Below are 12490 nucleotides of genomic sequence, written 5' to 3'. Positions count from 1 at the left end.
CTGTGTCTTCAGCAGAAATTGCATTCAACTCACCAAGAAATCAGATCATAGCAAATAAACTGTGACATTCAGGGAGAATTTTAAGTCTTTTTCATCTTGCTTGTATTAAGAATAATGCCTTATCGTTGTGTTAGCTTTTTTACATAACATCATTTCATTCTAATCAAATATAGCACTCTCAAAAAGACATTACCTAATCTCCATTCTATAAACCAAATCAAACTTTTATCTGCATTCAACAGCTATGTAATAAATACCTTCTTGGGGCCAGATACCTTTGAGGAATCTGGGCTACAAAGAATCAGGAAAACTCCTGGCCTTAAAGTGTTTGTGCCTAAAAGGAGCATTGGTAGCTTATTAGGAGCACATCCCACCTCAGATATTCCTAAGGCCTGTTCTGACCCTGCCACCGGAAGCAGGGCGGTCAGAAGCCACAGCCTCTCTGTGGTTAGCGACCAGTATAACCGTTCATCTGAGAAACTCACTTTCTGGTGTAAATTGGGGAATATTAAGAGATCACTTCCTCCATCCCAGCCATCCTGCTTCCCTTTACAGATCTGTTTGTACCTAAACTGTCCACCTGTACTCTTACTCCATTTTTCAAAACTTTTTATTGTGGTAAAGTATAGCATAAAATTTACCATATTAACCATTCTGAAGTGTACAATTCAATATGAAGTACATTCATATTGGCGTACAACCATCACCATTATCCATCTTCAGAATTTTTTCATCAACCCAAACTGAAACTCTATACCCATCAAGTAACTCCTCACTACCCCTCCCTTTCCCCTGGTAACCACCAGTATTCTGTATTTATGAACTTGACTCTTCTAGGTACCTCATTTACATGGAATCGTACAGTTTAGTCCTTTTCTCTCTGGCTTATTTCGCTGAGTATAATGTTTTCAAGGTTTATGCTGTAGTATGTATCAGAATTTCTTTTTAAGGCTGAATATTATTCTATTGTGTAAATATAGCACATTTTGTTTATTCACCCATCATTTTTCATAACTTAAAGATGACTTGCCCTTAGCTTCTCTTGCTGCAGTTGAAAGAATTATTTTTCCTGCCCTTGGAAATCTGAGGGATTTGGTAGGTAGTCAAGGAAAAACAAGCAAACTGACTCTTAGAGGCTTATGCCAGAATTTTCCAATAACAATGAATAGCGACTTTGTGCAAGAATGTCAACAAAAACATTGCATTTGAATGTATTATTAGACAAAATAGTTGGTTTATATCGATTAGTTGTTACTTTCCAAAAATACAAGCAGGAATGCCAAATTAACAGGTGAATATAGTAATCTGAGGTTCAGGGGAGAGGTCTGGCTGAAGTTATACATTTGGGAGTCGTCATTGTGGTATTTAAAGCCATAAGTCTGCATGAGATCGCCAAGGGAGTGAGCACAGACCGGGGAAGACCAACATTCAGGGAGACTGGGAGAAACCAGTAGATTGAGAAGACTGAGATAGGAAGAAAACCAGAAGAGTGGCCTTTACAAACCTTCTCAAAACGGAGTGGTATAAAACAACCACTTTTATTTTGCTCACAGAATCTGTGTTCAGATATTGGGATAGGATGTAGCGGGGTCGAGCCTACCTGGGATTCAAATGACAGATTGACTCAGAGGGCTAAAGGCTTCTTCACTCATGTATTTGGTGTGTGGGCTGTGGAGACTCAAAAGCTGGGCTGAGCTAGGACAACACGTGGCCTCTCCATGTGGCTTGGTCTTTGTCACAGCCTGATGGTCTCAGGTTAGTCAGTTTCTTACTAGTAAGTGGAGGCTCAGGATTCCAAGAGCAAGTGTTCTAGGGAACAAGGCAACAGCCGCATGGCCTTTTTTTGTTTTGTCTTTTTCTTTTTACCAGCTTAATGGAGATGCAGTTTACATACCATACAATTTCCCATTCAAAATGTACCACTCAATAGTTTTAATGTACTCAGGGTCTTTCAACCACCACTATAGTCAACTTCAGAATGTTTTAATTACTCTTAAAAAGAAATTGTGCACATTAGCAGGTACCCCCAACCCCCACCATGTTCCCCAACCCCAGGCAACCACCAGTCTACTTCCTGTCTCTATAGCTTTGCCTGTTCTGGACATTTCATGGAATGAAATCACATGTAGAATCACAAATGGGATCACACAATGCAGCCTTTTGTATCTGACCACAAACATCACTTAGCACAATATTTTTAAGGTTCATCCATGTTATAGCATGAATCAGTTTTTTTTCTTTTTATTGCCCCAAAATATTCCATTGTATAAGATATACCAATACCACATTGTGTTTACCATTGATGGACCTTTGGGTTTGTCTGTTTTTTGGTTATTATGAATAAGGCTGCTGTGAACATTGGTTGCAAGGGTTCAGTTTTAGACATTTCAAGTTTGGGATGTGATGTTAAGCCTGCCTTGTTTGTTTTCTTTTTAGTTGAACCTCCAGGCATTTAATCTCTTCTGTCTGTTTCATAGTCATTCCTACAGAAATTCTGCAAACATATGCCAAGCACAGGACTGAGTCAGTCAGGTTAGGAAGAGGACTAGCTGCCCTACACTTTTTGCACTCTAAACTCTTTGTATTTGTGCCAGCGATCAAGCCGTTGTCTCCCAGCTCTGAACCCACCCTTCTATACTCTGCTTTGCAATGCTGGGGTAGACTCTGCAAACACACTTATGCTTTACCAGCCCACTCCCTATGAGGCTTTGCAAATCAGAGCAATAGAAGGAGAGAAGAAGATAGGAGGAAGAAGAGATCTGCTCCTTCCTGTCTCCTGTGGCTTTTCTGTTCCCGTGAACATCACCCCAACCTGCCTTCTTTACCTTGGCAGTGGCGGTTGATTCCAGGAGCAAAGATTGAATCCAGAGTGGAACCTGCTTCCTCACCCCCACCCGCCTCAGGACACCAGCAGCACCCCATCCTCAGAGATCCGAGTATTCCAGCTCTGTAGAGCCCCTCCTCCAGACTTCTAAATTTTTATGATTGGAACTTCTTCACTTTGTCTCCCCAGCCCTGTGGATGGTAGTTGCTTCCTGCATTGCTGCCTATAAGATACCCTCATGTTCCTCTTTCCACTTTTCAGTGAACAACTCTATTAATATCTCGGATAAAATAATCATCGTCTTTTCAGTCTCCTGACTACCCTAAATTGATCCAATTGAATGTTATCTCCTGTAATCCTGGCTCACTTTACTGAGGTAGACAGAAAACGGAGACCCATTTTGGTTAAATAGCCCATATTGTACAGCTCCGAGGCGGTAGAGTTGGGATTTGAATCCATTTTGCTTTGCTTTGTTTTGCCTGAAGCTTGTGTTCTTCTTAATCACTAGTCACCTTCCTACAGAAAAACACATAGTTTTTCAACATCGAACTGTAGGTACAATTTTAAAATTCTTTCATCATTTGTATTGCTTCTCTCCAGCCTATAATCAGACCCAGCATTTCCCAACACACATCCCAGGCAGCAGCATATACTCCAAGACCTGCCTGGAGCCTGCCCGTGTACTGTATTCACCCCATATACTGTATTCACCAGAAAAGGCGTAGTGAACATTAGCATAATAAAGGCTCTGAGAAATTTTGCAGCTTCTCTTGATTTTTTGACTAGGAACATTCCAAGGATGAGCAAAATGTGGGATTAATCAATATCTGACCTAATGTATCCTGTGCAACAGTAGTGCCTGCTTAGGATAAAAATGTCAGTGCCAGCAGTTGTGGGCGCATACAGAGGTGGCTCTAAACAATATTGGGGAAGGCAGTTCTGATCTTTGTTTAGTTTACTAAAATCTGACCTTAGACTTGTAAACCTGTGGACACATTGCAATTGCACTTTCAGTTGAAAAAGAGATTTGGTAATTCTTGAATCAGTAACCAAGATCAGAAGGTTTGATGACTTCTAGAACAAGTAAATTTTACTTTGTTTCTCTCATGCCAATCTGGGTCAAGTTACCTCTCCAAAGGCCTACGGGGTACCACTCTTGTAATCCTGACCCACATAAGGCCTGTAACTAGGAGTAGTTTTGCAACGCTTACATTTAACCTTCTTTGGGTTTATTTGAAATCTTATCTACGACACCTTGTAAGATGTTTTACTGTAAAAAACCATAATTAATGCTTAACATATTTGTTTCTTTTTAAGAAGTGTGAACTCATCTGCACTGTGTTTGAAATTGTGAATCATTAGCTTGTGTTTAAAGTATATTTAAATAACTGTACCAGTTAATTGGTTTGGATTATACTGTTTAGAAATCAGATAAAAATACTGTGTACCCGACGAGGTGTTCTAAAAACTAGAGTTAACCCTTCTTACCTAACTCCATTCTGGAGAAAGCTGTCCCAAAAGTTTTCTTCATGGAATATTCATCCTTCAAAAGGAAGGAAATTTCAGCACATGCCACAACATGGATGAACCTTGAAAACATTATGCTGATTGAAAGAAGCCAGACAGAAATGGACAGTATTATATGATTCATGTATGTAAGGTACCGAGAATTAAGGCAAATTTTCCTGGAGACCGAGAGTAGAATAGGGGGTAGTAGGGACTGAGGGGATGGGGAAATGGGGAGTTATTGTTAATGGACACAGAATTTCAGATTGGGATGATGAAAAAGTTCTGGATATGGTTAGTGTTCATGGTTGCACAAACAATGTGAATGTACTTAATACTACTGAGTCTCAGACTTAAAAATGGTTAAAGGGTAAATTTAATGTTAATTATGTATATTTTACCCCAATTAAAAAAAAACAAACACATTTTCTTCAGCGATTCAGCAGCCTTGTCCAATTGGCATTCCAGTTTGACTCTGGACAAATAATCCTAACTGCTTATGGCATTTGGATAGTGGTATTCTATGTACCTAAAACTGGGGTTTAGAAGTCTTTTTTTTTTCTTCCTGGAAGAATTCTCTAAACTGAGGAACTGAAGAAAATTTGAAAACTCTCCTGAGTGTGGTAAGAACTTTAGTGCAAAGTGAGAGCAGAGTCCTCAAGAGTCCTCCAGTTCCACCTGACGCTCGCCTGGCCGCTTCACCCTGCACCAGCTTCTGGCTCAGCCTCGGCCGTGATTCCATCCGTGTAAAAATGTGCTAGGGGTAGAGAGAATTGGCCAGGCAGTTACCAGGCTGCCCTGGCGAACAGACGCCAGCTTGCTATCTGAATGTGTGCCCCTGCCAACACAGATATTTCTGAGCTGCTTCTAATGAGATCTGAACTCAAGTTTAGTCTCTGTAAGCCACGGCTCCGGGGCCTTACCCAGCTTGCCTTTCACGGTTGCTATCTTAACAGACCTGAATCCTGATTTAGCCTTCCCACAGTCCATCTGTCATCAGTTCTTCAGTTCCTTCCTCCACATCTCTCTCTTCATCCCCTTGAATCCTGACTCAAGCCCTGGCAATCCTGTCCCAGACCTTATTACAAGGCTTTTGAGAAAGCATGTCTTTGAAGAGTGAATAAAGCATGTTTCTATGTGAGATGTACCCAAGATGTAAATTAGCCAAGGTGACACACTCTAGAAGGAAAATTATTATTTGTCAAGTTCCTACTATGTGTCAAGTGTCTAACAAGCGTACAAGAGCCAGCATTGCAATTATTTTTAAATAATATTTTTAATCCAGAGGCTACTTTGCCGTAGCTGTGCCTACTCTTCAGGAAGCACACTAGATCCTAGTGGCAAATATAGAGTTCTAGCTGATGTACATGCCAACTTGGCCCACTTTAAATCAGTCTTCACATTCCCTCCATCCTGGGCACCTCTGTTCAGCCACTAAGTCTCATCCTTTAATAGTCAGGTCCTTCTCCACAACTTGACCTGAATAGCCTGCGCTCGCCTGGATGCACACTCGTGGTTCTGCACCTTTCCTGAGGACAGGACACAACCATCTGGGGTCTCCTTCAGCCAGGAAGGTTTCCCCGCCTGCCAGCCATGTTGGTAGCTCACCTCAACCATTTCTCCCAGCTTACTGCCTAATCATCTGCTCTTTGGAACTCAAAATTTACACTGAAACTCATTTTACATTAGATTGTCCGATATTACACATTGATAACCCTAGGAGGCCTTCAGGCCCTTTAAGATATGCAACTTTCAAAAAAATCTATGCTTTTGTTTAATTTTTCTTTGAACCTATTAAATATTTTCTTTTTTATGAATCAGAACAGCTTTTGTTTTTTTTTTTTGTTTTTTAAAATATTTGTATTGATTTCAGAGAGGAAGGGAGAGGGAGAGAGAGATAGAAACATCAATGATGAGAGAGAATCCTTGATGGGCTGCCTCCTGCAGTTCCCCACAATGGGGAGCCTGCAACCCGGGCATGTGCCCTGGCTGGGAATCAAACCATGACCTCCTGGTTCATAGGTCAACACTCAACCACTGAGCCACCGTGGACAGGGCAGAACAGCTTTTGAACAGACGTTTCAGCTTTCTCACAGTGGCGATGGGTGGGAGATAGATTACTACCATTTACTGAGTGTCAGGCACTGTAAGGCATGTCACAAGTTACTCCCTCAAGTCTCACACCACCCTGAGATGCGTAGGAGTATCTCCATTTTATAAATGGTGAAATAGATTACATTACCTATCCGTGGTTGCATAGCTGCTTCGATCACACTTGGAATGCCTTGTCCAATTCCCAGGGTCATTTTAAGCCAGTGGGTAGTATGTCTGGTCAAGAAAATACTCCAAGAATGAATACCAAGACAAGAGTAGATGTGCAAGGCATTTATTGGGGGAAATATCTGTGAAGGTTAAGTGCAGGGGGAGCAGACCCAGGCAGGGAGAGCCTTCAGACTAGGACCTGTGAAAGGAGAGAGGGAAGGATTGGGTAAAAAGAGCCTAGGACCACAACACAGTTTGGAGCACAGAGGCTTTAGCCGGAGCGGGCACCACCACACTGTAGCAGACTCTTGGAGGAGAGCTGCTCAATATGCTTCCATGGCTGCCATGGGCGGAAGCTACAGAGAGACAGACCAGAGGCTTTTTGAAGAAAGCACGTTTTAATCACCAGTGCCAACCAGGGATGCAATGGCCACTCCAGCACCATCTACACAGCCTCTTAGAGGGATGGATGTGACCTGTGACTTCCAGACTTCTGAATTTCATGGGCTGGGAAAAACAGGAAACCAACTAAAGTTGCCAAGTTTTAATTTTAATTTTTCCAAATAAGGACATTAATAGCCAAATAGTACTTATATCACCATAATTTAATATGGATACCTTACTATCCCCAAACAGGAAGAGCATAGTCTCCGAGCGAAGTCCTTTAGGTTGAATAAATTCAGAACAATGAAACAGCATTGTTCACTCTAGTCTTGTTTTGCTGCACTTTATTTTTTAAAATATATATATATATTTTAAACACTCAATAAATGGTAGTAATCTATCTCCCACCCATCGCCACTGTGAGAAAGCTGAAATGTCTGTTCAAAAGCTGTTCTGCCCTGTCCACGGTGGCTCAGTGGTTGAGTGTTGACCTATGAACCAGGAGGTCATGGTTTGATTCCCAGCCAGGGCACATGCCCGGGTTGCAGGCTCCCCATTGTGGGGAACTGCAGGAGGCAGCCCATCAAGGATTCTCTCTCATCATTGATGTTTCTATCTCTCTCTCTCTCTCCCTTCCTCTCTGAAATCAATACAAATATTTTAAAAAACAAAATATATATATATAACAAAATGTATATATATATATATATATATATATATATATATATATATATATATATATTTTATTGCCGATAGTATTACAAATGTCTCCCATTTGCTGCACTTTAGGTGAAAAACACGCAGGCCCTGGATTGGGTCTAAACATTGTATGAGGGTGTTTAAGTACAGGATGGGGTGTTGGATCTGGGCTCTTCTGAGGTACCTTCCGATCTTGAGACCCTTTCATTCAACTCACAGATATTTACTGTGCATGCCTATGTGGAAGGCCCCAGCAAGACACTGAGGGTCGTAAGCATGAATGACACAGGCCCAATCCCTGCACTTGTGGAGCTTAGCATCTGGGGAAGGGAGAGAGAGAACGAAGAGATAAACGGATGAATAAGCAATACAATTTCTGCTTATGGTAAGTGCTACCACGTGGAAAGGGCCACTACTTTAGATAGTGCGGTCAAAACAAGCATTTCTAAGAAGGTGACATTTGAGCTAAGACCTGAGGGAGGAGTCAGCCTTTTGGAGCGCTGGATGAGGAGCTGGAAAGACGTAATTTTCCCGGAATAGTAAGTGTAAAGGCTTCGAGAAGGGAATGAATTTGGCACATTTGAGAAACCGAACGCAGGCCAGGGGGCAGCAGCTTGCTTAATGAGGCAGGGAGGCACTGCAGGCGAGGTCAGGCAAGGCCTATTTCCAGTGTCTGGCTGAGAGTCCACTATTCCGCTACAACAACCTTATTTCAGTGACAGATCATTCTCTTTGTCTGAAGAGGATGTCTGGGTATTTCTGCCAGAACATACAAAGGGACATACTATCCTTAGCAAATTCGCCAGGACTCTCCTTTCTGCACCAAAATAAACAAACAAACAAACAAATAAATAAAATAAAAAATAAATAAAAGAATTGGTCCATCTTTCAGGGGTGGACACATATTCAGCAAACTTGTGAGATGTTTGCATACATCCAGCATGACAGAATATTAATTGACAGTGAGAACTCTAACTTCCCAGGACACCAAAACCCTGCACACCACGCTAGCACACTTCCATCTGTAAGTACTCCATGTGGGAAGACAGCTTCCGATCAGATTCTCGGGACTAGGACACTCACAGATGGACGTGAGTGCCACCTAGAAGAGAAAGGTGCTGTCTCTCATCTAGAGAGAGCTTGATGGGCACTGCCTGGGCACCCTCCTTCTGTTAATTATGTGCTAATATTGCCCAATATCAGCTCATTCCCAGTCTATTTTCAAAATGTCCCCAAATGTCCTTTATAGCTATTTTTTCAAACCTGGATGCAATCAAGGATAACACATTGCATATGGTTGTTACGTGCCTTTTTGTCTCTTTTAATCTAGAAGTCTTTCCATCATTTTTTCCAGGCCAGTTGTCTTGGAGAATGTCCCTCTATCTGGAGTTGTCTGATTGTTTCCTGATGGGGTTATACTGAACATTCAAACAAGCAAAGATTTCCATATATATATATTGATTTCAGAGAAGAAGGGAGCGGGAGAGATCGAAACATCAATGATGAGAGTACCACTGATCGGCTGCCTCCTGCACACTCCCCACTGGGGATTGAGCCCGCAACCTAGGCATGTACCCTGAACCAGGAATCGGACCCTGACCTCCTGGTTCATAGGTCGATGATCAACCACTTAGCCACACTGGCTGGGCTAAATGTATATATTTAGAGAGAGAGAGAGAGAGAGAGAGAGAAAGAGAGACAGGTTTGTTCGCTCTTTCCCATCCACATAACCTTTCCCCCTTCAGACAATCATAGTTAATCATAACATTTATTGGACACATTATATGCCTGGCATTGTTTTAAGAAATGTAAATGTATTAACTTATTTATTCTTCATAACAACAGTGAGGTATGTTTGTTGCCAGTGAAACTGAGGCACAGAGTGGGAAGTACTTGTGAAAGGTCAAAGGGCTAGCAAATGATGGGGCTGGGTCCCAAGATTCAGGAGCTGGCTTTCTTATCCACAGTAATGGAATCATAGCATGGACATTATTCTACATCTTTAAAAAACCATATTTCTAGGCCAGTATGTACATATAAATTTGACTCATCCTTTTTATTGCCAACAACTTTTTATAAATGTTAGCATACAGAAGTTGGAAGAACTGAATGGTGAATACCTACTCATCATCTAGATTCTACATTAACATTTTGCTGTACTTATGTTATCATATATTAATCTATGTATCCACCCATCAGTCTATCATGTTCTGATGCATTTTTCCAAGTACAACTCATTTTTAAAAATAGGTGTTTCAGATTTATAGAAAGGAAGTTTCATAATTTATTCATGCATTCCTCTACAGATAAATATTCTAGTGTTTTGCTATTACCAACAATGCTGAAATTTACATTCTTATATTTATTCTTATACCTTAGTAAACTTTACTTTATAGTAATGATGCTTCTACTTCAGTAGGATAGATTCCTCAAAATGAAATTACCTTAAAAGATATGCCTAATTTAGTGGATACTGTTGGATCTCTTTCCACTAGTGTATCGCCACCAGAGAAATCTGGGAAGGCCTGTAGGGTGCGGGTATAGGGTTAAGCCTCAGATTGACCTGTTGGCAAAGCCACAAACAAGTCCCAGCTTAGAGGGCACAGCCCTCTTAGCATAATTAGGCTTGACCTTATGATGCTCCCTAGATCTTATCTGGGTAGCTAATGGGCTGAGGGAGATGCAGTAAGTGCTGCCAAAACAAGTGAAATTCACAAGAACATTGTAACTACGGTGACCACTACCTTATTTACCTCTGGCTATAAAATAAAGGCTAAGCTTGCCTCTGGATCTCTCTCTGTGGCCTCAGCCAGGCACAGGAAGATCCACCTAGACCAGGGGTGGGCAAACTTTTTGACTCGAGGGCCACAATGGGTTCTTAAACTGGACTGGAGGGCCGGAACAAAAGCATGGATGGAGTGTTTGTGTGAACTAATATAAATTCAAAGTAAACATCATTACATAAAAGGGTACTGTCTTTTTTTTCAATAGTTTTATTCATTTCAAACGGGCCGGATCCGGCCCGCGGGCCATAGTTTGCCCACGGCTGACCTACACCCAGCTTATTCTCTTTGTCATTTCTTCATCCATTTGCCGGTCTCACTCAGGCTTTTGAACCCTTGGCTGAGCTGGCTCAGCACAAAGGCCTGTATTTCTTCCCGTTTTATCTTCCTACTGCTAGAAGAAATATGAACTGAAAAATATAAACATGGAGTTCTCAGGATGCTTTATTGAGACAAACACGTATACATCTATACATCCTGGCCTCCTGGATGCTATCTGTGTTTAAAATTTTGTGCCCCTGTTGAAACTTTTCATCCAATGAGTGCCAATTCAAAACGTATTATATCTTTCTGAATTTTCTGGCAGAATTTTTATTTCCTCTGATTTTTCTTGACTTTGTGTGTGGCCTCCCCCTCGACCCATTGCTTATTGTACCTTTTAGTGAAGTGTGTGTGTGACAAGCATACTTTGCACTCTCCAATAGAGGTTGCAGAGACCATGCCTCCTCTTCTACCTTTGTATCCCCTATTTGCCTAGCACAGTGATTTATACTGAATAAATACTTCTTATTGCATGAGTTAGTAAATAAAATGTGTGACAGAGAAGTCGAGAGCAGCAGGTCATGGCCAAATGATGGACTGTATGTATTTCAGGTCAAAGCGCTGGGAGTGTATTTAATGTTGAGTCAGAAACCACATAAAGGTCTGAGCTGGGGAGTGGTTAGGCTAGAGCTGAGGCAGAGAGACACAGTAGGAGGTGAGGACAAGACCCAGGTAGGGAGCAAAACAGACTCATAAGCAATTCTTGGTAGTCACAGACCTAAGTTTTATAGTGCAGTTTCTTTATGATACTTTCTAAATTTAATTTTAATCAGTGGTCCTGAGCACATGTAGTGTTTTATTTTGTTTTAACTTTTTAATTTTTGGTAGAAAAGTTAGAAAATATAAAGAAAAAAGATAATAATCCTCAATAATTCTACCATACAGGAAAAGCACCAGAAGTTACCATTTTGGTATGTATTTTCATATCTTTGCCTGTGCATAAACATATAATAAAAAATATATTTTAATATATGCTTCTATGAAATTTTATTTATAATTTTATTTTATATATTAAATTTAAGGAAAATAAATATTAAATGTAGCATTAAAATTTTCTTACAAGTTAAATATATTATATTTAGATATTATATCAAAAGTATATACATATAGTGTATAAGCTTTTATGTTAAATAAAACCACTTATCTTCAACATGGTAAAATATATAGACAAGGGCTCCTTGTGGTGCCTTTTTGATACAAGCAACACTTAGACATCTTCTTAAGCAGTGGTTATAAACATTTTTATCTGAAATGAGTCATCTTTGAAACATTTGAACATTTGAGTTATTTGACCAAAAGTGTTATTCACTGAGCAAACACCAATTTCTCTCCTTCCCAGATTCTAGAAAGGAGAAAAGCACAAAAATGTTGAGAATGTTAATTTGTTTGATAATCTGATCTATTGGTTGGTAGGCCATTGTGGACTCAGTACTGTACTCAGTGTACTCACTGTCTAACCCAGTGCCTGGCACAACATAGGTGAACAATAGGCATTTTTAACCCTTTGAGTGCCAACCAATATCCTAGGAACTATGCTAAAATTGCCAAGGCATTTTTGCTGATTTTACAGTTTAGGAAAAAAATTATGAATCGCAAGTAAATGAAGTTACATATTCAAAAACTTAAGGGAACCTTTACTACATTGACATATTTAGCAATATCATCATCACTAACAAAAGCAGACTTAGAACTGGACGCCATTTCGAAGCTT

The sequence above is a fragment of the Myotis nattereri genome (genome assembly GCF_964212035.1).
Source record: "Myotis nattereri genome assembly, chromosome: 1".
Lineage (NCBI taxonomy): Eukaryota > Metazoa > Chordata > Mammalia > Chiroptera > Vespertilionidae > Myotis > Myotis nattereri.
This window is presented reverse-complemented; position numbering follows the sequence as displayed.